The sequence below is a fragment of the Betta splendens genome, chromosome 14, assembly GCF_900634795.4.
Source record: "Betta splendens chromosome 14, fBetSpl5.4, whole genome shotgun sequence".
NCBI lineage: Eukaryota > Metazoa > Chordata > Actinopteri > Anabantiformes > Osphronemidae > Betta > Betta splendens.
This window is the reverse complement of record NC_040894.2, coordinates 14495245-14522874: the sequence shown is the minus strand read 5'-3', so window position 1 is coordinate 14522874 and position 27630 is coordinate 14495245. Positions and strand designations below refer to the sequence as shown.

The following is a 27630-nucleotide window of genomic DNA, read 5'->3' as shown; positions in this document are numbered from 1 at the left end:
ATTAAGATACACCTTAGGTAAACAATTGACCCATTAATTAAATAACTGCACCAATGTTGTTAATGGTAAAATTAATATTAATAATAATAATGTTATAACATTACTGCAACTATCATACTGTGATAAAACAATATGAACACAACACCAACAACACCAGAACTGATAACTGTCAGTTCTGGTGTTGAGTGTCCGACTACAAGCAAAGCTGTAACATATCATTGTTCACCAAAAGGTTAGACAGACGTTGGTCTGTCTATGCCACTTGTGGAGGCCAGGGTGATGAGAGGAGCTGCTAAACGAGAGAAGGTACTGCATGGAACTGAACAAGTTGTTCACTGAGAGGACTCGTTCCTCCCGAGTCATTAAAAAGATTAGTTCATATTGAACAAATCGTTCACGAACGACACACCACTGGCATCTACGCAACCGCTGAGGGTAAGGTAGGATAAGCTTATGCTTATGGTGTCTCTGTACCAGTGGTAAAAACAGTGGTGTTCAAGCCTGCATTAAAGTAAAGGCTCCATTAGCATTTTATGTTCACTGCAAAGCACATTGTTTAAATTTAATTTTAGTTGACACTGTGAAAAACGTACCGGAAGCCTTCTGCTTCTTTCCACTTCTGCAGAAACTATGTTTTTGTCTCAGGGTTGTATGTGCACCAAAGATGACTGGAGATGTGTCCAGGGGAGCTCCAAGAGAGTTGCAAAGGTTGACAGAGACACGCTGGGCTTGTAAATACAAGTCTTGCAAGACAGCGAGGGACAGACCATTCCTTCATACAGCATTATGTTAACAGAGCCTTGATTTGAGTGGAACCTTTAAAGTTATGGATCCATGAAGAACTTTCTTTTTAAGCAGTTTACAAATATATCTGGTTTTCATGGCTCAGGTAAAGTTGTGTGGAAGTTGAGTCATGTCAACTCTTTCAGTCTGGTTTCCTTCTTGGGGGAGGGTTCATCACACCTACTCACTTTTGTGTCTTTTGTTCACGTAACGAGCCAGTTCTTTGCAAGTGTGAAGTGAAGCCAAACTGGAGGATAATATGGAACTTCCCTCAGACTGAGGAAGCTTTTGGTCTTTGTCAGTTGTCAAAAAATGCCAGTAAATTTAGAGCTAAACATTACAATACAGTAATACATACAATACAGTATAATTAAAACAAAATATTCATGTGGATGTTGACTGAATGTTTGACTAAAGGGCATTGTATTCATAACAGCTGTAATTTTCTACTTGCTTAGACATAAATAACTTTAAGTTTAGTTATAAACTACTTTACATTTGAGACGCTCATTTCTGCACTTCTAATCTGCCTGTGGGCCTGGATTACACATCACTGCTCCACCTGGTGCATGAATGTGCAATTGCAGGTCATTTCTTAAAAAAGGTTTAGGGGGCAACCACGCATTACATTACAAGTACATCACGGTGGGGGGTCATGACTGGTGTAGGGGGGCTTGGTGGAATGGTACCTAAGTCATGCTAATGTCATGACAAGATCAGTGTGAAATCCTGCAGCAACGAGGCAACGAAAATTTGCCGCTCCATCTGTAAACTACTGAAACATTTATTCGAAGACAGAAATGGTGACAGAGGCAAGGGGTTTATTAGCCCAAATAGATTTGAAGTTTCTTGGACTTTTTGAGTGAAGTAAACTTCCTTTCAGGTGTTTGACAATTACCACAACTTAATTTGGCAGCAGTAACAGCAGTAACAGCTGTTACTCTTATTGATTCTCTTGCTGACACATTGAGCAGTTTAAGAGGGGACCCTGATGAGATTTGGGGGAAAACTGTAACACAACATTGGTGCTGTGATTCCAGGTTGTCAAGTCACACCAAGCTCTAGTCTGGAAGGATTTTACATTTCCACAACCAAAAGTTCAAAAATAGGGCAACGTAGATGAGGAGTCATTTCATACTGTAAATGTTTGTTTATCCCAATTATCCATCTGGTTCTCTGAGGTAAAAAGAGGAGAACTGTGCCATAATGAAAGGCATACATGCTTTGAATCCATGTGGTCCAACATTTGTTGAGAAAAATACGGTGCCTGCATTTGCCTCACTATACAACTGCAACACTGGGGGTCTAGAATATGAGTTACCTCAGCTTAAACACATTCTGGAGAGAAAGAAAACTAGTGGTTTGGAAATCCCCCAGAATTTAATGGAGCTCATAGTCTTCCTTGAGCCACATAGTGAGGTGTTTTACACAATGTTTAAACTTTGCAAAATAGTACTTGCATTTAGCGTCTGAGCAACTTGGGTGTCTTGAGTAAATCAAAAAGAGCAAAGAGCGTAAATGTTGACGAGTTTGTAAATGTTTTTGCCCAGAGACCCGGCAACCATCGAAATTAACTGTTCTAAGAAGAATACTGTTAAAATATATCAGAAATGTCTATTTTTGTTGTTTTCAGTTCAAACAGCTACAGAAATAATAATTTAAAAATTATGAAAAAAAAAATTCAAAATGTTATGTTTCTCGAAATTAAGGTAAACGTTTATTGTCAATGTAATGAGAAGTTGAGTTGAGGAGCATTCATTGAAAGCCATGAGCTGAAATCAATCTGAGTTACCACATAGAAGCCCAGTCTGGTGTGCCACTCCAAGGTTAATTCCACTGCTAAGGGTTAACTTTTCAGAAGCATGTGGTGACACTATTGCGAACGTGCAGCACTACAGTAACTATACTCCTACCCAGCATGAAACAACACACGCAGAATTACCCACAGCACAGAGATGCTGTGGATGGTCAGACCTTGAGGGTGATGAGGCCTTAGTGAGGACATTTGCATGAAACAACTTCCAAACTTAGCTGCAGTGACGTGAAGAAAACGCTGTTTTGAGCCCTGTCAGTCTAAGACAGAGTGACAGTGTGACTGTCTGTGAAGCGTGTTCTTCTTCCAAGCTTGAAAACACAGTCGTTCCGCACATCAACCTCATTTACATCCTCAAGCCGCTGTGGCTGCTCAACATCAGTCCACAGCTGGTTTCGATCCCACTGTGTATGTTGTTCTCACTTTGCTACGTTTAGTGCGGACACGTGCTGCATATCTTGGGTGTAATAAATATGACATGGCATCAGAAGTTTAACAAAAACAAATTTTGCTGTTCATGGAAACCACAGTTTGTCTAAACGACACACACATGAGACTTTCATGAGTGCTACCTTGCACTTTTTAAGGCTAGCGGTTGTTCAATCCAAGTAAGAATCCAACCACTCCAACATTTTACTCCTGCCTGATTGAAACATTTTTTTATGTTTCAAGCTCAGACCTTTCATCTATAAACTTCCCAGATGGGCTCCATCAGGAAAAGTATAGTATATAGCAAAGTATTGCAGCTGTGCTTCTTATATTACTTCAATATGCTTCAAATTCCTGTTCATTTAGAAAAAAAATGCTGGCGATGCAGCTTCAATTCGATGATTTACTGCAGATGAGAGGACTCGAGTCCCTCACGTTTACAACTAGATGGCGCCAAAGCTCTCTGCTGCAAGTGGCGCTTTCATCCCATCACGTCATCTCATCATGACAGTGTGGCCTGCAATCAAACGGTCTCACTATTTGCTAACAGATAAATGTGAAAAGCGTGGAGAGGCCATGAACCAGATGGAAAAACGTTTTTAATATGTATTCTTAGAGGTTAATTATCAACAGTGTACCTTTTCCCAGTGTGTCTTTGCTTAGACCTAAAAAAGCCAAACAGACTTGAGCAGTAAAAGCACCACAAACACTGTCTGTCCCCCTCCAGTCACTCTCATCGCCGCAGTAAATCGTGGCCCAGCGTCTCTGCGCTGACAAATGTCTGTCTGACGGGCTGTTGCCTGAGCAGTTGCTCTGTGTGCGTTTTTTTCCGTCTTGTGTGCAGGCACCGCTGAGCCCGTGAGAGACAGAGACATCTGTATACGTAGGTTCTGAGCTCAGCGTGAGGACCCACGGAGGCGCCTGCTCACCTGGCTGCTCGGCCAAGCGCCGCTGCCATCGCTTTGTTAAACGCTGAGCGAAGATGAGTCAAGTGTAGGTAACATGGGATTTAAATATAAATATGTTCCAATGCTGTTAGTGGCCAGACTGTGGTGACTCTTCACAATTCATTATATTTACACTTTCCAAAATTAAGGTGTGAAAAAATTTGCACAAATTAAGATTAGATTTTTTTCACACCTCAAGGATGTAGGTGCATCAACTCTGAGAAGGTTATTTAGATGATCACACTGGACTTTAAGCCTAAAGGTCTAATTCTTATAACGCATCTGAGTGTTGTAGATTATGTAATTCAACAATTTCAGCAAAAATAATGTAGTTCTCGAGGGTCAAATTATTTCTGTCATTTTTTCTGTCCTTTGGTATTGATAAAGGTAATAACACAAGCCTCTGTAGAAGAGACACGTCATTATAGGAATCTTTTCCAAGAGCAGGTTTATTGACTTCAAAGCAAAATGTTCATTATCTGAAAATAGTAAATTTACGTAAGAGTTGGCTTTGACTGTCAAGTATGTTTCACCACCTTTATGTTGGTTTAGAAGCCACATGTAGAGTCTTTTTATTAACAATCATCAGGACTCATTTGTTGAAACACAAACTCTTTAATGCGGCACAAGCAGTCTATCTATGAGTCTGCAGTGGCTGAGTTTGTGTTTTAATGTGTTGTTTGCAACATTAGAGGTGAAAAAACAAGCAAGTGTTTGTGTGTCTGTCTGTTTTCTTCCTCTTCTTTCTCAGTGTGTGCGGTTTCTGGAGGCCACTTCCACAGTCAGCAGATTGTGATGAGCATGTACGAGCATGATGCTTATTCTGTTCATCACAAATCAGATTGGTCTTGGTTTCTGTCTAAGATCAGGCTGAGGCCGACTCAGTTACAGGGGTTTTAAAGTGACTGAAAAGTTCCGTCCAAACCCCTGGTGCAGCGCTGGCCCGGGACACTGAGCAAAGCTTAGAACGTGAAGGTGGAAAAAGCACATGTCTGATTTATAATCTCCTCAAAATGTGCATGGACACAGACATTTGCACATTTACTGCTGTGTGAGCGTATAATGCTTATGAAGCTGCTGTTAATGCTGCCTTTATGTCATGTGGGAGTAATTGAAATAACTTCTTGGTAAAAGAGTCATTCCCATTTAAAGCCATTCCGTCACACTGATCCGTAAACGCTTCGGTTTCTCCTCACATGTGCACTTGGTTATGAAGTCCATGTTTTACAGCAATCCAAACACAGACATGTAAACCACAAATGATAAATGCAGCAACTTATATTCGTGTCAGCAAAGAAGAGAAATCTGAAGTCAAATGATTCTTTGGGTTTCATAGGGTGAAGGTGACATTTTCAGGCAGAGAAGCTAAAGACAAATCTCCATGTCTGTAGCTAAATACCATAAATGTGTAAAATGACCACTTCAGTGCTAAAATTATGTTTATTGACATACTGTATATTTTACGACTAAGCTTATTATTGTGAACTATTAGTAATAAATTGTTGTTTACATGTTTTTACATTTTAAATCTGGTAAAAACCTGTTAAACTCAGTTTGATAGAAAATAAAAGCACCACGTAATCTCTCCTTGATCTTTACTGTAGGTTGGTGGTCTTCATCAGCAGATGGACTTTGTTAAGATGTTACACACGTCCTTTCTAGTGATTTATTCTCCACTTATTACATGTTTAAATAAAGTAATCTTGCTTACAAAAACAACCTTGTCAGTTTCTTAAACTTTGGCTGGACATGACAGAGTTCATCCCCACTTCACCTTCACATGTGTTCACTTCATATATCCAGAACATTGTAAGATGCCATAAATGTCCATGAGGTTTAGTGGATCCACTTTTGCTTGTTAACATAAGTGTGCAGAAAAATTACCTCCCACCCACCATGTGGATGGTTTGATCCCACCAGTGTGTCCTAGTGATTTGCTAACAATGATCAAAGCTCTGAAGGAAGCCTTGTCCTCGCAGCTTTGATCAAACATCCATGAGGTTTAAAGCCCTGACAGTGATTGTTCCTGTATCAGCCGTGATCTGAGACCAGCTAAAAACTGCCTGTTTTATGGGAGCAATGAAGAACAAATGTAAAACAATCTCAACACATCCTCAGCCTCAAAGGTACTTTATTACTTGATTTCTATTTACTTCAGTAGTATACCAAGTAAAATGCTCTAAAAGATGATGCAGCGGAAACGACCTGTCCTGCACGGCTTCATCATTTCAGGAAGCGAGATCTGTCTCCACATTGACAGAAAATGTGGAAAAGACTAAAACTAACTGTCTTAGTTGCTAACAATGGCTTTAATAAATAAAGAAACTATGGTCAGTTAATTGTATCAGTTTGGAGTAATATTGTAGTTAATCTAAATATAAATATATATCTATAAATCCATATGTATATACCAACATAGAAAATGGATATAATGTAACTGTAACAATTATTTGTATGAATTTGTTGAACAAAGAGAATTATACTGGATTTATTTTTTAAAGATTTACACAAACATTTCTGATTATATAACGAAATAAATCTATCGAACTCATCTTTATTTGGAAAAAATAAATCAGTATTTGAGAAAGTCCTCAACTGTAAATATTTTGGTGTAGATTGAGTTACATTTATCAGAGATGAATTTTATAAATAAAAGAAAAGAATAAAACATAAAAGAACATTTTAAATAATAAATACTAAGAATAGTTCTGTAATTTATACACCAAATATATATATAGTATACTATAGTATACTATATACTACAATATATTCCAGCAACTATATTATTTGTATTATAATGAAATAGGTGCTTACAAATCTATTGTGCATGACTGTGCGACCTGAAGCTTCTTCAATATTTTAATGTTTCCCTCTCATGTAAAACTACAATTCCCAAAAAACAAAAATCAGCAATAATTGAATTCTCATGCCGATATTTATCTGACACTTGAGTCCAGAGATGAGGAGCAGAAACTTCCAGTGAGATGAAATGAAAAGTGCCTGTGTATATAACAATGGCTATAGAATGTCTGACAACAGCCTTATAACACAATTAGCCATGGCTAACCAGGCAGCATGTAATCTGCTTATAGCAGCTATTTCCAGCGTAGTTTTGATTTGAAAAGAAAAAGCAAAGAAGACACCTCCCAAATGGAGCCACTGCAGTGTCATCAAGCACAGTGAGACAAGGTGACGTGTGCCGGTCATCAGGTGTTTTCCTGAAGTAGACTTCGAGCGTTGCGTCTCAGAGTCACGGCCGGCAGATGATGATCGTGGCGCTGACACTGCCTGCGACCAGTGCAGGCCCGAGCTGAGCCCTGCGCTTTGTTCTCAGATGCCGGGGTTAATGGTTTTCCGTAGTGGGTGGTGAGCGAGAGGCACGGTGCGTTTCTCAAGCATTCCGTGTCGGAAAATTAGGATGCAGCCTCTGTTGTCAGAGCAGAGGAGCTGTCTGCCACTTTCCCAGCAGCCCTTGGGCCAATGACAGGGAGATGGATGATATCTGCAGCCTGGCCGCACTGTTCCACCCCCCCAACACACACACACACACACACACACACACACACACACACACACACACACACACACACACACACACACACACACACACACACACACACGCACACACCAAACAGAAACGCACTAACACGCCAACGTTCTCCTCGTTTTCACTTTTGCTTTTACACACGTTGGCTCCTAAAGGCGGTGTGGGTGTTTGTCTAATAGCGCTCCCTCTTTGTTTTCTGCTTATCGGGGGAATGAAAACCTTGCGAATGAAAACAATGAAAATATTTTGTGGAGAACATACGGTTCACTTCTCTTGAATAAAACATCACATCTCTGAAGAACCAAACACACAAAGCATTTTCTGCGTAAGCCTTTATTAGAATCATTATTCGTCACATTAAAGGTAATAAGAGATACAGAAAATGTTTTTTTTCTAAGGTAAAATGTAATTAAAAATGTATGCATTTAAGAAATTACTCTTGTAAAATACAGAAAAGCAGAAATATTTATTATTACAATAGCTCAAGTAGCACATCTGAGCCAGTTTATTTTATTTAGATACGATGAAACACACTTGGGAAAGAAGCTGGACTTGAAAATATGTGTGTATGCAGCAAAGTAAAGTGTAAAAGTGTGTGCAAGGCCTCACAGAAGTGCCTCCTCTGCTGCGCTTGCCCTTCCCCCTCCCCTCCTTCACATCTCTCCCTCCCGTTCTTTTTGTCCTTACCTGCTACCCGCTGCTGATGCTCCTGCAGTCGGGACCGAATCCAGAGGCCGTGTCACCTGAGCAACAGCCGCCGCATACTAATGAGCAGCTGAAAGGAGAACGTGCAGCGCAGGGTGGTGGTTGTAGCTTGACTCGACTCAGCCCTACGAAGGCAGGAAATGCCTCCTCCACCTTACTTCAACCCCCCACCCCCCTCCATTTCCTTCGAGCCCCCTACCTTTCTTCTTCCTCTTCATCCGCATCACTCGGAAAGAACAGAGGGAATGTGAGGCTGTAAAAGGACGGGAGGAACACAAGCGGAGGAGATGGGACAAATAAGGCGAGGGTGGCGCTGAAGTGGTGCAGAGGACGGGGAAAAAGGGGGAAACGCGGTGGGAAGAGATGAGAGGGAGGGTGAGGAGCAAAGAAGGAGTGCTGCTCGGGAGCAGGGCGTTGAGGGAACCATCCATCACTGTTTTAAGTGACTGCAGTGGGACGGAGCTGAGTAAAAGGTCGTCTACTCTCGCTCTGTGCACAGTGGGTACCTGGGGCCGAGCCGAGCCGAGCCGCGCGGCCAAATGACTCCCTAGTAATTATTTCACGCAGGCCTTCTGTTATGGCAGCCTGACACTGTTACTGACTCACCCATCCTCTGCAACTGCGGAAGCAAAACAAGACAGTCACACGCCCAAAACACTGTCCCTCTGCTCGACGGCTGACAGAAGAGCTCAAATAGTCCAGGACCGGAGTTGGAGAGTCCTGGTTTTATTCTTGTGTTGCTGATGCATCTTACCTGTGACTGCAGAGAAAGAGACAATTGCCAGGGCTCCTAGGCAAAAAGAGATAATGGCAGCATTTTAGCAAAAGTGTGGGAAAATAGAAAATGCAGAAGGCTTGACATGTTTGACTCCCAACAAAAAAAAAAAAGAGCAACAAAAAAGAAATCAAACATTTCAGAATTTATCTTTGGAACATTGGCTCTTTTGTGGCGAAATATCAAAAATAATCTCTCCAGAAGCAGAGTCAACACCGTGATTATCCGCCCAGGAGCTGAACAGACACACTCCAGAACGCTCCAGGAATTTCTGCTCGGGAACAGTTTCGACTGAGACACAAAGAAAATCACCAGTATGTGACTAAGCTAGGCTGAACATGTGTCTGTGCAGGTGCATGCGAATTACACGCGGGGCGTTCAGACAGAAGTCACATCATTTCAACATGAATGTAGCACCCACTGTAGCAGACTGCGGCAGTCGGACAAGGCGTCCGACGCTGTGGTCGCTGAGGGGTTAAAAGCTTGTGCTCGTGGCAACAATGCTCCACCAGCTATAGGTCACATCAAAGTTCCAGCCGCCGGACAGCCAGCTTGCAAGACACAACGTAATTGTCCGAGCCAGTTACAGTTCAATAACTCCGAGAAGCAGCTAGCCAGATACCAGGTCTCCCTTGGCAACGCCTTCTCTGAAGTGAATCACAGATCAGAAGGAGAACGAGGACTAACGGTGGACTGGAGGGAGCGGGGCCAGAGGCCGAGAGTGGATACACCCTGAAATACTGTGGGCGTTCAGACAATGCAAACACATGTCTACACTGACACAAACACACACGGTCGGCAATGCTGTGACCTTTGTCCATCTGCTCCCTTTGAACTCTGTTGTTTGGTTTTCACTCATCACACCCACTTTCCAGACTCCTGCTCTGCGCCCACCGGCGTGTCATGGAGCCGCCCCGCCCGTCGCCTCCCACATCGCTTTCTGTAATCCAAAAAATAAAACTGAGTTTATCTCTCATCCCCGTCGTCCTGAGAATAATAAAAACCTTTGTGCGTCAGACGCACGAGGATGATTCTGCTCTGATTCGGACTCTTCATAATGCTGGAGGAGGCAGCGGCGCCTTGCACCCAGGTGCATGCATACGGTGCAGTCAGCACACTTACAGACGTCTGCGCATTCAGGCGACTGTCTGGCCTCCTGCCGCAGTGTCTGGAGCCTCAGACAACCTCCCCCCACCCCCATCTCATTCCACTTCTCCATCAAACATACCTGATGCCCACCCCCCCCCACCCTGCTGCGATAGGAGATTTACTGAGCTAAGCTGCTTCACTGGACGACACACCTGACAGTCCACACACACACACACACACACACACACACACACACACACACACACACACACACACACACACACACACACACACACACACACAAACAAGCCCTCTAATTCACTAAATTCATCTGATTTCCATGTCGGCTCTAAACCCAATCTAAATGTGTTGGATAAATGTTAATCTGTCCTTATTACTTTTATCACGGAGCATTGTGGTAGCGCGCCGTGTTACATGACCACCTCTGAACAATGGAGTGTAATCTCTCGCACACACTCGGGTGCATCAGCTGAAGCCTTTGGTTTATCTACACCTATTGAAGGTATGAATCAATCTGAGCTGGAGGACCAGCTGAGTAGAGAAACCTCACATTTATATTCTTGCATTGTTCCAAGGAGCCCATGCACAAAATGGAGCAAAATATTTCTGCCTTTTGAGAAATTGTCACAGACTTATCATGAGCACAGACCATAGATCCTTTTATTGGGAGACAATACTATACCCTGCTGTTGGCTAATCTTATCTTAGCAACCATTTCTGGGCCTTGACTGCACATTATAATGTAATTTACAGAAAATAAAATAAGAATTTTATGAATCAAGATGACAAGGATGAAGCCATTCTTGAAACTCACATTAGTCGACTGGATATTAACAAAGTCAATCACTATGCATTTTATATATGTGCGTGTATATATATGTATACATACTGTATATATATTATCATAATAATTTTAGAATAATTTTATACACACACCCACACACACACACACACACACACACACACACATATATATATACATAATTTGGAAAAGAAAGCACAACCTCAACATCAACGTGATTTGTAAATGTGATACTGTAAAGGTCAGCAACGCTCAACTACATTAATTTGTTTTTAATTAAAAGACACAAAGGTTTTACAGGGTTACCCTAAAGGAAATTTTCTCTTTGTGCTGCACAAACAAGATCAGTGCCGCAGCCGCTTGCCGAGAACTCGTTTGACTTTGAACAAAGTTTGTATTCCCCATTCGGTGAACTCGCTGGGAGCTGATTTTTATGGGGTGATATTTATTGGATCCTTGGCGGATTGCTCTGAGCATGCTGCTTTGTTACTGTTGGGGGGGAGCGCTGAGAATTTCATCAGTGGGCTCTGGTGCTGCCAGATTTTGTTGCATGTCAGACAGAGCCTAATAAAACTGTCTGGCTGTTTTGTAGGCACCGGCTCTGCTCTGGCTGTGCTGCGTCTGACTGCTCAGCACTTGTCGCACTGTGCCTGGCTGCTTGGTATTCACAGGACATGGCGCTGCTTCAGCTGTTGCTGGGGGCTCTGTGGCATGGGCACAGGCTGATTAGTTGGCATCGGTATTGTTCGCCATGAAATGGGAAAGAAGGAAAGAAGAAGAAAAAAAAACACATAATTAGGGAGAGAGAAAGAGAGAGAGAGAGAAAGAGAGAGAGAGAGAGAGAGAGAGACTGGAGACGAGGACAAAGATGGAGAAGAGGGTATTATAGTGGAAATCAATTGTTTTGAACTGCATTCCTAATATGGGTAATTTACCAGAAATTAGGTTTTCAGAAAAGCACGCTGCCTTGGGAAAAACTGAAAGTAAAAAAGAACCAGGTCAAGCCGTATGACTGAATGAATTCATACTTATCAACAGCAGAAAGGAAGAGTGGGCTCGTCTTGGCAGGCCTAATTTATTGTAATTGCACTTATGCAGTCGTCTTCATAACAGTCATACGAGTACGTCATTTTCATTGTGTTTCATTGTTTAGTGTTTGTCTTTCTGAATTTCACAGGCTGCCTTCACCTTGAATAATGTTTCATACCAGATTCAAATGGCTAATTTTGAGTAAAAGGATCAGATGAGGAAATGAGGAAATTCCATCGTTGATTTTCAAAGATCATAGTGTGATATATTATTATGCACAGAAAAGAACGCTGTCTTTGTTTTTCATACTCATAATTTCTGATATTTCCCAGTTATGAAAATAATATTATTAGGATCAAAACAACAGCTCTATAATTGTGATACACTAAAACATACGTGTTTGGTTACTTAGATTTGTAAAGTTGAATGTAAAGCTAGCATTAAAACCAGAAATCAAATAACTTTCCAAAACTCCAGAGCATCTGAAAACCTGAACCAGAAAGCAGCTGCACCTGATGTGACATTAGCATCAGACTGAACCAATCTGAACAACTGTCCTAGTAACCGAGGATCAGATTTATTGGCTTGGTGTCAGCTTTGCTGTGCTTTGTGGTGACGGGGGTTAATCAACACTAGTCTGGGGTGTGGTGGATTGGAGTGCTGTGTGTGTTCTGCCATTTCTGATCAGATCATCAGCAATGTTCAAACAAAGATGTCGACACAGAAAGCGATTACAGCGTTAGATGACAACGCAGGACATGGGGATTTTTTTGCTTTGCAGCTGTAATGTTGCTGCGATCCGTAGCACGTTTTTGGGACCGCTGAAATATTTAGCGACCTAAAACACACATACTGTAGCTTTTCATACTGATCTGTCAATGCTGTAGTTCAGTTGCTAAATGTTTAGATGGGTAACATAAAGAAGAAAACCCCTTCTAACATATACTCCTTCTATCTCATGTGTTTCCCTCTCATACCATGTACACGTCTTTTAACTGGAAATCAGTCGCCGCTTCCTTCCCACGCCAGCTCTGAAATGTTCAGCAGAAAGTTGATTGTGCCCTCCGCCCGCGTCCCAAGAGCCTAACCCGTGATTTTTCATCACGAGAGCTCACAAGTTAGGGTCTCAGGGAGCAGGTGAAGTACGACAGGGTCTACTGAGGAGCCGCAGTCGGCTGCAGGGCACAGAGTGACACTGACCACCCCCCCCCCCCCCTTCTCGCCAGCACACACACACACACACACACACACACACACACACACACACACACACACACACACACACACACACACACACACACACACACACACACACACTCTGTCTACTTCTCACTGTCCAGAGAACCAAGAATTTCCGCTCAAAGGTAACCAATAGCTTCAAAGTCTCACAAGCTGCAATGAAAAGACAAAACAGACCTGTGGCCTGGAAACAGGGGGAAAAAGCGGCTCCCATGTTTCTCCTTTCCCCCACTGCAGATAACTTGTTTTGTTCAGAGGACTCAGCTAGATTCCTGTGCAATACAACAACATGCAAAGGCAGGAACACTTTACAAAAAGAATCGTAGATGCACTAAATACTGCAACACACCGACGGTGGTAAGAAAAAAGAAAACAGGATAGAATCGATGTAACAAAGGAAGCCAACGCGGTGGATTTGTTGCAGACGCGAGCAGACTTCATCGCAGCATCCAGACAGAGGCAAAGGCTCAGCCTGCACAGTCTGCTCCGTGCTAACTAGCCTTTGTGCTGGAAAAGGAAAAGCCCCCCAGTCAAGCGGCCGGGTTGCCTCTTTGTCCTAAAGAGCGTCGGCGGATTATCAGCCTACATTTCTCTCCTGCAGGACGGCGGGACCCAGAGCCACATGTTAGCTCATCCGCCCGTCTGCGCTGACTGACGGAGGCACAGAGCCACCTACTGTAGCTGCCTCAGCCTCTGCTTTACCACAACGGGGCAGGCACACATAGCGTTTGATCAGATAATGAATAAAGAAAAACAAAGCTCAGCGGCTCTACTATCATCACTGACGAGAAGACAGGAAAGATCCCACTGTTTTTTGTTGTTTTTTACAATAGCAGCATCAGAGTCTAGATGATAAAACAGAATAGAGCTGGTTTGTCACCAAAAACACATCCAGGATTACAAGCTGTCTCCAAAACTTGCAGCCCCCTTTCCGCTTCCCCAACTTTAAGCCACGGACTGCAAACCCCCTTGACGCAAGACCTCGCCACCCACCAGCCGAACTCTGCCACCACGGCGGCAAGCTTGGCACACAATAAGTTGTCAATGTCAAAGGCAATGAGCCTCAGTCTGACGTAAAAAAAGGCTCCTGGCACCGATGGAGCCAAAGGATCAACACTGAAATTGCCATAAATACTAGAAGGTAATAAATGTAAACAAACTACTAATACTGGAAACCATGTCATTTTTTGCCTGTCATGTACCCAAACACACCACCGACTGCCCCCACCCCCTCCACCACGTCCCCCCCATCCTGACACCCACCTCACAACTCCTCCCCCTCAGACTAGAAAAAAAAGAAGCAGATAGATGTCTCTGACTGTCTCCTCTCTGGGGAACGCCGAGCACAGTGAAGGCTTCCGGAAATGAACGCTCCGTGCCACCCGACGCGTTGCCTCGCACACTCAGTCCCCTGTCTGCTGCCGACTACGCCTTTTGTTATCTGCCTCTGAGCTGAGGATGAGGAAGAGCGGAGGGAGGAGAAGAAGGCAGAAGTAGAAGAAGGGGAAACAAGATGGTGAAAGAAAGAGATGGATGAGGGGGTGGGGGCGGTCGAAGCCGAAGCGCCTGCGGGAAGCTGCAGCCAGACGCAGGTCAGTAAGGTGGGATGATCCCCCCACCCCCCGACACACTTGCGTTGTTAGCTCCATCTTAGCATTCATCCACCCCCCACCCCCACCTACACACACACCGCCACCAGAACTCTTCTTCCATCTCCTTCCTTCTCCAGACACTGGAATATCATCCATGTCGTGACACTGTCATCTACACCTTCTACTTTCTTTTATTTCTCCTCCTTCTTTCCCTGTCAGCACAGGTCCAACACGATGAGCTGTCTTTGCCGAAAAAAGAAAAAAAAATCTAAAAACATGTGAAAAACATTCCTGCTGCCACCACAACTCACTACCTTGCACTCAGCCACCCCCATTTGACCCATCCAGCCCCTTCCCAAAGCCCTGCCTCTCCAGCATTTACTGCCCTCTACCTCCACACACTCCACCACCCCCCATCACACCAGGTCTGTACCTGTCTGCATGTCTCGCTTGTCTGTTTCTCCCTGTCTGCAGCTGCTTGCCCAAAGTGAGACACTGCAGCAGCAGAGTCTGCAGCGACAGCCCTCGCTCTTTCTCTCCCTCTCTCTCTCGCTCTCTCTCTCACACACACCCTCCATCCAGCCTTTGCTGGTGAACACGTTCCTCCCTGTGCTGATCAATTTCTTCTTTTTTCCAGCAGCTCACACACACACACACACACACACACACACACACACACACACACACACACACACACACACACACACACACACACACACACACACACACACTGCAGAGAACTGGGTGGCCATGAAGGAAGATGCACAGAATTAATTCCACTATTTTTACATGGATGTAAACTAAGATAAACAAACAAATAAAAAGGACCCCAAATCAACAGATACAGCCTCTGAAACAAAACCAAATGCGAACAGATAAACAACAAGCAAACAGGGACCTGTACACTCGACCAAACATGCACAGGCAGAAGCAAACAAATAAACAACCAGCACAATATATATACTGTGTATATATATATATATATATATATATATATATATATATATATATATATATATATATATATATATATATATATATATATATATATATATATATATATATATATGTATACTAAAACCAACATAGCTATAGTAAAAAGACAATAGAGCAAGTTCTTCTCAGCTAACACACACAGCGTCACACAGGCAGCGACGTGGTCAGTGCCAGCGCGAACAAAAACAGTCACTGTCACAATATTGTGACTGAGACTTGAACAAGAGACACATGACTGCTCGCATCAGACAGGAAACAATCAAGCTTGTACGGTGCGTTGTTTGCGGATGCTTGTGTGCGCAAAGCAGCTTCCTCTAGTTACACAGGCAGCAGATAGTTGTGTATATAGAAAGTGATGCTTCTACCATGTGTTTCTCTGACAGCTTCAGGTGCTGGCCTTGACATACTGTACACAGAACTCAGGACTTTTTACTTTACAGTGAAATTGAAATTAAAATGTCTGCAACAAAAGATTTTACATTTCTTTTCCTTCATTGTTGTATATATGCTAAATATGAATGTATATTTTTGTGAGACACAGTAAATTATGTAAAAGTGTTGACTGAAGAAGAGATTTTTTTTTTCTTTCTGCTTTTGTTGAGTGAAATCTGCCCTTGATAACTTGTCCTAATCCCAGAGTCTAATCACCTTCCTCTCCCTTTATAAATTAGGGTTATGACCCTGTATGACACAGAGGGGGGCAGGGAAATAGATCTGCAGATGTTATCATTGATTGATTATGCCCTTTAATTCAAATGGAAAACAGCCGCCTTTTTAATTCTGCCGCAGCCCAGAAAACGGCTGAGCTGTAAAATGTTGCTGGCGAAGGCGCCGCTACCTTAGCGATACTACAGGTCCCCTAAAGGACAAGCCAGGGGAGGAAGAGCAGGTAAAAGGAAATCCGGCAGCCAATGTCAAAACCGTGGCCAGGTTGAAGTCTACGGGGGATGGTTCGTCTGCTTAGATTGGCTCCGAGGTAATGGTGGTGACGTAATGACTGGGGGGTTGGGAGCGTGGTGCATGTTGAAGTCAGCGGGGCCAGCAGGCGACCATATAAGTGATCAATCAGCTCTATTACAGGCGTGTCACTGCAGAGTCGGCTGCTGTCGCCACGTCCCGCCCATCAACCCTCTATGTGCAAACATACAAGCAAAAAACTCCTCATCATGGGCTAGACTGGAAATAAAATCCATCCAATGACACTGGCCCACGAAAGGAAAGAGCAGCCGGTGCTGGATGCACACTCCTGCAGCTGTTTTTAAAGCAGGTAGGTATGCAGGTATGTATGTATATTATTAGGGTGGGATTTGCCAGTCATCACAGAATACAGACTCAAGTTGTTGTGAGAGTTGAAGCAGATTGGGGGATGAGGAGCAGAAGGCAGGGAATATGCGATGCAGCGTCTCGCCAGCCAGCAAGTCAGACCGCCAGCCAACCAGCCAGCCAGCCAGCGGGACATTAATGACGATCATGTCTTGTCACACTAGCTGTCGGGCCAGTCAGCAGATCCTGCCCTTGTCCCTGCCCTTCTCCAATCAATGCCATTGATCGGTCCCAGGGGTCAAGGGACTAGAGCGTATCGATATGAGTAGAGTGGCTGATGCAGCAGGCAGAGAGGGGCTGACTCCAGACAGATCAATGACACCCCCCGTCTGCTTTGGGTGTGTTATGATTATTCATTTGCCATTAACCCGGCCACATTAAGGCAATATGTTTCCTTGAAAGAAATAATGCTTGAGGCTACTCACTTTTACAAGGAAGTGAGATTTTATGAGTTGGGGATGTAAAGCACTGGTATGTCCAGAGCGGTGCAGTGGTTGCAGATTGTTTGTTACTAAGGCCTCCACGCAACGGTGACGCAATTAACAAGTAGCCAATCACGTCCCTTGAAGTGGATACTAACGTAAGCAACCACTGGCTGACTTTACTAGCATTCTGCGCCTGAATCTGATGGATAAATTTAGCTCTGGAAACTTAACATATACAAGGTATTAAGGTAAGGTTCCCCTGTGCAGGTTGAATTCCTCTAATATAATAGTAATCACCAAGTACCCACCTTATGCACCTCACTGGCAATGAAGAAAATTTACTTTGGAGTTAATAGTTTTCAAACTAGATAGATCCTCATGTAGACACATAAGAAGAATCTTTCTCATCTTATCTGTACCGTCACAAGGCAAATTAGTCTTCTGCCTCAGGATTTAAAGGATTTCAAGGTTGAACAACGTATATAAAACTGTCCAAGGATGAAGAAATTCTTTTAAATATATGATTCAAGGTCTTTGTGTTTTGTCAACATTTGACAGTGTTAAAATGACAGAAATTTCGTTATTGCTTGTCTACAGCACACAGTCTTCTTTTTATTGCCACTAATAGAATCTGGTAAAGTGATGATCTTGATTCTCAACCTGCCCGCCACTGTCAACATTTGCTCATTAAATATTTTTTTTATTGTTTTTTTGATTTGCAGTCAGCTGTAGAACCTTGGGGTTTTCTGGCAGTGACTTCTCAGAGAGGCTGCTATAGCAGTGAGGGCTTAAAGACCACCCTTATCTAATCCCATAATTTATTTGTTCAACCATCCCATAAATGAAGGCCCAGCTGGAACCAATGACTTTTAGCCGTGCTGTGGCAGCTGGACACGGGAGTGCTGAAGCAGCACAATTCTCCACAGAGATGCTTTCCTACACATCTGGTGGAATGATTGGGTTTCAGAAGTGAGGAAAGATGAGAAATTCACAGTTCTTAAAATAAACTCAAGCAAAACTTCAGTACAGATAAAAGGGTGGAAAGACTTCCTTTTAACTAAACTGTAAAATGAATTGTCTGGTTTTGATTAAATACAGCAGGTAAATTTTCTTCCTGGCTGGAATAATTCTCAATTTCGAGCTGGATAACATGATACACACGACCCTCTGGACACAGTTTCAGCCATTAGTGGGTCAGATCAGTGGTGATGTCTGGTACAGTGAGTAGGTGTCATCATCCTGACACTGGGCTTGCAAAATAAGGTATAAGAACAGTTCTCAGATTTCCACGGATTCACTAGGATCATAATCCTGTCATCTGCATTATGACAACGGGTTGGTGATTGCCAAGCCGGTCAGAATCTCTTGGTCTCAACAGATTTGTTAGTATCTCTTCAGTTTAAATATACTGTAAAAATACTGTCATAATGATAAAGAAGTACAGCACAAATTACAACAACGAGCCACTACTCAAGCTGCAGACTAATACACTGTGGTAAGATCTGAGGAGATCTAAGTCATTTTTCTCCTTCATGGTGCTTTGGAGTCATTTTACAAGCTGTGGCTTAGAGCCAGACACAAACGAAGGCAGATGCACTGGAGTCAGTGGACGAAGCTACAGTAAACAGAGACTCCGGTGTCGCCGAGGCAAGCTTTGACCTGGAACTAAAGCCCAAACGGCTTATTATATGGAAAACAATATATCACAAGGCACGGAAAGCGTGTACATGAGAAAATAAACATCACATAGCTGGAGTCTTGCTGTGGTCGCAGTGGTGGTATGTGTGTTAGTGGAACATAAAGTCAGGGTGCCCAATTGCTTTTGGCTCCAAACAGAAAAAATGATGATAGACTACCACCCCTAACTTCTTTGTGATATACACTGTCCCAGTTGATCACAATCAGCCCCTGATCTAAATTATTCATTTAGATACAAACAGATATTAAAAATGCTTCTGCGAACAGCAATGGTGTGAAACTACAGGTCATGAGACATTTATTGTACCAGGAAGATAGTGATAAATAGAACAACTAACATCTACTGTTCGATGATAATTGTATTTGTGACATATATTTGCTGTGGCTTATTTCCCAACTACCCTTATGATGGTGATGGGCACTGTTATTGAGAACCACCCTCTTGTGTTAAACCTTCTGTGCAACCTAATGGTGACCGACTCCTACGATGCCACGGCCCCACTGGTTAAAGAGACAGAGGTGTAAAACAAGGCCAAGAAGATGGAACAACAGTTCTGAAAGTGAGGTCATCGCTTTGAGACAAAGCCAGAAAACCAAGTTTTGAGGACAAAGTAATGAAATGGATGCAGCGTCATTGCTCCAACTGACCACAGTGAATTTTCTCTAAAAATACAACATATGTCAAGCTAACAATAAGTAAAGGGCTCAAGGCCTGCTGATGATAGCTACAAGAACCTCTGGTGGGCAAAAACAAAATTATTAAGAAACCCAATATAATTCTGTAGAGGCTTTATAGAGTGATAAGCTATTGAGAAGTTCCATCACGTAAGGTTCCGAGCAAAGACACTCTCTGGACTGTGTTTTGTCCACCGGGTTGTTGTCATACGTGTACTCCAAGGAAAGCTAGAAGGTTGTACAGTTAACTCCCAGGATGTAACTCTAAACCATACAACCTACTACCTCAACCCGGATGCACACATTTTCAATAAGGATCCCTCACGTAGCAAACATATGAACCCAGATTACTAATCGAACACACACACACACACACACACACACACACACACACACACACACACACACACACACACACACACACACACACACACACACACACACGTGCAATGTAAGTCATCATAGCAAAAAGTTCTAAAAAATGACAAACACGACGTTCACACCACAATGACAAAGACCCACAGAGGCGAGCTTGTGCTGTCAGATTTGTCACAAGATCGGATCTACGGGTTTGTGCCAAATGGTTATGGCCAAAGTAGCAAAGTAATAATAATAATAACAATATTCATAAAAATAAAAGACTGAAATTCTGCTTAGAAACTGGTAACAGTCTCTGATTATTGTACGAAACACTATGTGTGTGAGACGTGCATCAAATTTGGGCCTCAAAATTCTTGTCCCTGAGCATAAATTTAAATTGTAGCTATTCTTTCATATTTTACATACAAGGACATGTGACAATACATGACAACTAAAAAAACTAAGCAAAGTAAAAGCTTTGGTTAGAATGATCAAAAACATGAAACTTGAACTCACCCTTTATACAGATCAGTCTGGGGGGGTCCTTGCTGAGGTCAGTTCTAGTTCCCCACTCTGTAAACAGGTAAAGGTGTTATTGTAAGGTGAGCAGTGCCTGTTACTGTGTTTGACACTGGATCAACAGTTACACTGTTTCATTTATTTTTTGCTCTGCTCTTCGACAGAATTTGAACCCACGTGGGAAAAAACACAGACAAACAAACAAACATTAACACATCTTGGTTTGAGGGCAACACAAACCTGCCAGACAGGAAATGAAGAAAATAATTATAATAATAATCAATGGAGTGCTTCGAGATGGAACTAGCCCATAGACGCGTTAGAGCGGTTCGGTTCCTGGCCGGCAGAACACAGCATGTGGCTGTGGTGAGAGGTTAGCTCAACTTAGCCAAGACCGCGATAGCAGCGAGCAGAGCGGAGCCGGGGAGGGATGCCAGTGTAATCAAGCATGCCATGGTCTGCTACCATTAACTGTGCCAGTGCCAGAGCGCCACAAACAACACAATATTCCTACGGCCGCAGTGCGACAAAGAAAAGTCTGAAGTGAGACGAGAGGAAAAAATGCCACTTACCCAGCTTTCTACTGCCCTGTCTGATTCGCCTCTAGCTTTCCCTGTGCACATGTTTGTGAAAAAAGCGGCCAGCGTTACCATTTTTTAAGCCAAAGAGGGAGATAAAGAAAAAGACAGAGGGACATTTCTAAACAGAGCACACTGACAAGCTACGGGTCCGGTTCAGCGCTGTGCCGTCCGCCATTTTCTCCGAAACAAACAAGAACCGGAGAAGAAAGAAGAGGACAAAAAAACATGATCTGCTGGCATCATTATTCAAAGTTTCCACTTTTCTTCCTCTGTGTGTCTTTCCCGCTTGCTCTTGCCTGGCACCATTACAAAATCTTGCCTGGAAAAATCACATGATTTCCTATGAGAAAGCCACAGCATTCCCAGTAAGTATTCTGACATTGTGAAGCCATCTTTTGTCTAAATCAAACGTCAGGCTGTCCGACTCGCTCCCAAAATTGGGCACCTTCTGGGGGGTTGGAGGGGTGTTAGGAGTCATGGCAACCTCTACCTGGCAGGCTGCCCAGCCCCCCCGAGGTGGGGAGAAGTAGGGGCTAATGTGGTGTTGAGCAGGAATGCTTGGTGCGTTCCAAAGTCAACTCCATGGGCGTGCTGGTTGCTTAAGATTTCAGCTCATATGCCAACATTTTTTTGACAGGGTAAATAAAAAAGGGCTGGATGCTTGACAAAGCTACACAGTACCTGATTCAAATGTGGCCAACGCAGCGCTCATCCCAACAATGTTAGACTGACATTAAACTAGCTTCACGCTCTCTCCCAGGAGTCAAGTCGTGTGAGTTGCTACTACAAAAACCGTGTAACATTGTGTATTGCACAACTACCTTGTTTGTATCAATAGATCAGATATCACTGGCAGGAGAGCGTGTGTTCACACACGTCTACACTAAATACAGTCAGAAACCCTAACATGTGTTGCCTGCTCAATTTAACAATGGGCGGTGGGATATTTGTGTTATTGGTCTATATATGTAACATTTTAGGACCTGATTACAATGGCTGAGCCACACATAGACAACACATTTTCACAACACACTGTAAATCAGAATGCAAATAATACTCCATCCAAAACTCCAAAACTCTTACATCTAAACAATTCAACTTTGTAGCTACTGCAGATTCAAGATTTCGTTGTACATATTGTGAAAAACAGTAAATATGCTTTACTATATTTAGACTATACAATATAAGCAAAAACCCACAGAATATGAATCCAAAGTCTAACTGGGCCAGTGTATTGTATCATATTCTGTTGCTTTTGTCCAGTGAATAGACAAAGGTGCAAAGCTCGATGGTTCCACAGGCAAATGAAACCAAGACAAACATGCACAACACTGAAACAAGAACACTGCAGTCAAACACTAATGAGGTACTCGTGCTAGCAGACACATTCAGATCTGCATCAAAGATACACATGTATTGTGTTTGTAATTCCGATAAAACAGCCTGGAATAGGCTCAAGATTGATGGTCGATTCCTGCGATTGTCTGTCAGTTGCCTTCAGCAACTGCTTGGAACCAAAATGGGACCTTTCGCTGATTAAGTCCCTAAAGCCGAACAAAGGCAGCAGGACACACGCCGCAGCAGATGACAATGACGTCTGACTGGAGACACGTTGATTGAATCTAATGCAGTCCACACTGCTACAAAAGCCCCACACGAACATCTGGGCTTTCCTGCTAAATTGTATTTCTATTTGCTGCAAATCAGCAGGTGCACAAACACAGTAACATCACTGGTTACTGGCACATCTGTTTATTCATCATGAGATGATTGCTATTAGTTTCTGAGGAGACATGGATTTACTCACACACTCTTTAAAAGTCACACACTACGTTCACTGACCTCTTTATCAAGCAGTCAAAGTCAAACTTTTGCCAATACAGCACCTCTGAAGGGAGTGTACTTTTACAAGGTTACATTTTTTTCTTATATGACTTATATTCTTATATTTCTTAAATATGACTGACGATTATTACATGAAAAACATTTTATCATCAACTCATCATGTAGTAAAAATATCATCTTTCTGGAAACTTCCAAACTGACCTAAATGACCTTGTACAAGTAATTAAAGGCAGATTTGGAGTCAATAACACTGTTACATCAACATGTATACAACAACATGTATCTATTATGCACACTTCATGACTACTTTGCAATCGGCTTTGTGACTAAAATGGTCAATTGGGCCATCTGAGCTCCTCATCTGCCCAGGCCTACGTTAAAAAGAGTTAACTAAAACAGTTCCAAAACATTCCCCCACTGCGAGGGTCATTTCATATCCTGAAAGGTAGGAGGCTGGGGTCAAAGTTCAAATGAGAGCGGGGAGGGAGGATTTCCCTGGGGGATAGGATATACCATTGTAAACCAGACAGGGGTGGAAAGTCAGACAGACCTGGAAACCTGATAATACATTAGATTTGATAAATGCATAGTCAGTGGGGGACAGATAAGAATTGTTTTGTTACAAAAAGCCCAGATGATAATGACAGACAGGAACATGCGTCTACAAAGTAAAAGAAACAGAACATTATTAGGCTCTGTCAACGTTTTAGGAGGAGGAAAAACCTTTGCAATCATCAGAATTTGCTCATTTTTAACACGTTACACCTTGTTTCTTTCTCTTTACCTTCACCCTGGATGCTGACAACCAAAAACTGTGAGGGAAGATACATTTGTGCAGTTTTATTCTCCACAGACAGGGCTTGGGTTATTTTTGGCTCAAAGCTTCTCTTACCAATAACTTCATTTTCCCTTAAGGAGAAAAACACTTAACGGGTCAATCCACACCAAGGTTCATACGGTTGGGTCAGACAACACGCCCATCCAGCCGTGCTGGAATGACTGAATGATGGTCAGGCCTGCCCTGATACAAGAACATCCTAAATGTTGATGACCTGCACTGTTTCCTGAGCTTTTGCGCATTCTGGAAAGAAACTCCAGTCTCTGACTGGTTGAGAGCCAGTCGAGAGCCAGAGCTCTAATTGGTTTCTCCCGTAGAGAGGCCTAGTCTGATCGGCCCCTGTTCCTCAGTGTTGCAAAGGCGAATCACAGAGGAATAATCATTCCTCAGTTTTCAAACAAGTGGGTTCACTCGATGTGAAAATTGAGGCGCAGTTTTGGAGACGTGCCTGTGATCTCTGCATCGCTCACACAATCACGGCAATGCTCCCTGGCGATCTGGATTTAGAGGACAGCTGCCAATGCTCCCAAATAACGACCAAACCGTTCTGAGATGACAGACACAGTGTTTCGCCACTGCCAAACCAGGGAGCGATGTTGCTTTAAAAGCTAAAGGAGCTTTGCCGCGCAGCCAACCGGGGCAATGACTTTGCCTGACCCACCTGTCTGTTGATCCTGCTGCCTAGCACCAGACTAAACACTGGGATTTTCCTTGCATCTCATTGGCTGTGGCCGATCAGCCGACGGCCAATCGGCACGCAGGATGGGGTGGATGGAGGACAGGAATCACAAAATAGAGGGAAGAAGAAGAAGAGGCTGTGCAGAGACAACCAAACCTCATGTGAAACCTGAAGGGGAAAGGATGCCGGGACATGAGGCAGACAAAGACGAATTCCATTATTTCCAGTTACTAAATGCAAATAATCTACTTTGGAGTATGTGGCTAACGAAATTCAGCATCTTATTTCAAAGTCACTTGGCGATAAAGACATAAGAGTTTGTCGTTGGGGAAGAAAATGTTAATGCACAACAATAACAAAGTACATGTAGACAGGCATCTGTTCCTGAATGGCACTGGATTGATTACCTGGCTTTGGACAAGGCTGCTATCAGAGTGTGCTTTTACTGTGGCTAAGCGAGATCAATACCTAATGAATTCCAAACGGCTGACTTTCACAAACATAAATGTATCCTACACACGAGCGCATAAAGTAACCCCTGCGGATCGATGAATATGACATTATACGCGGCCAGACGAATGCATCTTCTTAATTGACCTAAGCATTTTCAAATTAATTCAAACAACAATTAAAATGGATTCGGACTGAGCGGCACTTCTGTCCTGGAATCTGGAGTTGACTGCCTGACCTGGCCTTGTGTTTTAATTACCAGACGCTTTTATCAGGCAAAATGACAAAAACAATAGAGACATGAAAGGCCTGCTTTATATGATATAATGAGATAATAGCAATCATTATACCAAATGTAATGAATACAATAAAAAGCAGCTTCGAGAACAATACCTGAATCTTAACCAGAATTTATAATGTTATTAAAATGAGTATATAGAATTCAATCAGACGGAAAAGCAGTATGAGTAGAGTAAGTTGTGTAACATCCTTGGATTTGTAAACAATGATGACAGTGGAGAGAATTGTCAAATGTTCTTGACACTAAAAAGCCACAAAATATTTAATTTGCAATCTAAAAAAGAGGCGTATTTATTTTAAATAAATATGCCTCTTTTTCAGATTACTTATTTTAAATAAATACGCCTCTTTTTCAGATTGCAATTTAAATATTACAGTATGTATAATATTAAACACCAGTTGGCGGAATAGGTGCTCACAATGGAAACAGCACCAACGGTTGCTGATATTATTCTGTATAAATGTGCTTTTTTACATTTCTTACAGGAGGAAGCGCAACAGCACCTCACTACTTGTTCCACACAACCTGGGTGATGATGCCAAACAGTTTAACAGCTCAGATTTTATCAACGCATGTAAAGTATCTCAATATTAATTGGCACAAATCATTTCCCACTTCTGTCAAGTGGGACACAATCAACTTTAACAATGGCTTCTCATTGAGGAACGACACCGTTGCACCGCATCGTCCCAACCAAACGATTTTCCAAAGATTCTGCTCCTGAACAACGTCTCATTATCAAAGCAATCTTCCCACAATGGAGCAAGAATAAAGGAAATTACTTGATTTCATGTAAGACTGTGGAAAAATGACTGCGGATCCAAGGCTTTAATTAGGCAATTAGACACAATTAGGACGTACCAGTCAATGTGCTAAACTCATAAGTGGCCCTGAAGTCGGCTCGGATGCCTTTACTATCTGCTCAACACTAGTAAAACAGCTCTTGTTGCACCATAGCTTTAAAGGCAGGTAAAAGGCCATTGGCTTGTAATCATCTTGCTAAACACCATCCAAGTTCATCTTGGACACATACTCTTTAACATATCCATCCAAGGTTATGGAATACCTTATGCTGCAGATGTTACAGGAACACTGGCATCCATTCACTTTGAAATTAGAAATAAATCCAAACACAGTCACACTGATTTGTTTGAAGCCTTTTATACATCTTTGTATGTGAGTAAGGAATTTTCTATGTTGTTCTTGAATGAAATACAGCCCTAATCATGTTTTTATTGTAAGTATGTTTCGCAGAAGATGACTACACACGTTCTAGCCCAGGTTTTAATCAACCCTGTCTACACTAACTATAAGGCTTTTAAAGACATCACTCTAAATATGCACTTCTCTGACTCTATGTATATTCCTGCGGTTGATCACGGCATATCAGGGCGTTTAAAATGACAACGTTAAGCACGTTAGCTTTGTTGACGCTCGATATGCAAAGAAATGCACTTCGCTCGGTTCTATTTACGGGGACAAAAAGGGTTAAGTGTCAAAGCAGGAGATCAGTAACAGAGCCCTCCAAACATCTGGTAACGCACATGTCGGGCTGGCCCTCCCACAAATTTCATCAAATTATATTTTCTGCAAAATGTGCTTGAATTGCAGGAAAAAGTTTGTTAAAAATATGCATTTAAATAAACACTGCAGATGGAAATATTAACTATATGTTTAAAAAGTCACAAACATTATATATGTTTAAAAGGCTACATGATCTGAATCAATGAGATAAATAAATTTTTCTTTATTAGAAACAGATCTCTGGAGTCAACTGTGATCAAAGCACAAACTGTTTTGATTGTTTCCTAAAACTATGTAACAGTTTATTCAGACAAAATGGCTGCGATGTTACATAAGAGAATGTGCCAAACCAGACGGTGACGCCAGTTTAATGCTGACAAAAGATGGGCTGCCAACGCCAGTGACCTCACATGGGTGGAAGGTCTCAGGCATATATATGGCCATTTGTCTTTCATCATCATTTCTCCAGCAAACTTGAAGAGGAGTATTAAACCTCCTCACATGCCCTGAGAGTGGGGGGGGTGTATACGAGTCTATACATCCACGAGGACTTCTTCAGATATGCGCTGCGGCTACAACACGTGGCTCCTCTGGCTGCCGGGCCGTCAGTGAGCCGTGGCTGCAGACGAGACGGAGCAGGGATTA

At 42.6% G+C, this 27630-nt stretch overlaps 1 long non-coding RNA gene across 1 annotated transcript; it reads left to right on the top strand.

Moving 5' to 3' along the window:
• The first annotated feature begins 21576 nt into the window (after positions 1-21576).
• LOC129605120 (uncharacterized) lies at positions 21577-27222 on the top strand. Its single transcript, XR_008696654.1, has 2 exons — positions 21577-21713; positions 25947-27222. It is a non-coding gene; the product is annotated as an uncharacterized LOC129605120 (long non-coding RNA).
• The last annotated feature ends 408 nt before the right edge of the window (positions 27223-27630 follow it).